The sequence below is a fragment of the Otolemur garnettii genome, unplaced genomic scaffold (assembly GCF_000181295.1).
Source record: "Otolemur garnettii isolate 467f Iridium unplaced genomic scaffold, OtoGar3 scaffold00518, whole genome shotgun sequence".
In the NCBI taxonomy this organism is placed as follows: Eukaryota; Metazoa; Chordata; class Mammalia; order Primates; family Galagidae; genus Otolemur; species Otolemur garnettii.
This window is the reverse complement of record NW_003852913.1, coordinates 17,456-18,158: the sequence shown is the minus strand read 5'-3', so window position 1 is coordinate 18,158 and position 703 is coordinate 17,456. Positions and strand designations below refer to the sequence as shown.

General features: G+C 37.1%; 1 protein-coding gene across 1 annotated transcript in view; it reads right to left on the bottom strand.

The window, feature by feature from the left end:
- LOC111722824 (taste receptor type 2 member 10-like) overlaps nucleotides 1-703 on the bottom strand; it is a 12,136-nt gene that overhangs the window by 588 nt on the left and 10,845 nt on the right. The gene's annotated exons all lie outside the window — the stretch shown is intronic.

Sequence of the window (703 nt, the reverse complement as noted above, 5' to 3'; positions counted from 1 at the left end):
CATATAAATCCATCTATTATTATTATCCATATCAGACAAATTCTCGAAATTGCTAAGCCAGTGAGAATAAAGCCAAGCATAGAGAGCTTCTTCTTGACACAGTCGATGCAGTACACAAGCACAATAAACCCGTTCCCTAAAACTCCCAGGATGGACTCCATAATTACAACACAAAGGAAAATGCCTTCCACTACACTTAGCATGTCTGCTGATCCTTAATTTAGATTCTGTTACATTTGTTTTAGATTACCTGCGGCAGACTAGGTTTATATTGCTTGCTTGATGGAATAGGGATTTCTTCACTTTTGTTTATAAAGACTTACAAGTGCCCAAGAATGTCTTGTGATGGAGCCAGAAATCTCTTCATGGACACCCCTCCACTTCCATCTACAGGACATCACAAGTTTAGAAAATGTGTGTGCAGACTGAATGCCTGTCAACAGTTTGTTAAGATGCAAATGAAGGTATCTGTTTCATGCATTTTACTTGTCCTCCTCACACTCTTTTGCATTCGTGAATGTGAGAATGGATGTCAAACAGGTAAATATAGGAAACAAAGCACAACAGACATGTGGACTTAATATTCTTCAAACTCAAATCATTCTCATTTATATTGTTTATAATCAGAGTTTGGTATATAAATGCAAAGGACCATACAGAAGTAATAAATCCTCCTAGCCATTGTACAAACTTACTCTGAGTG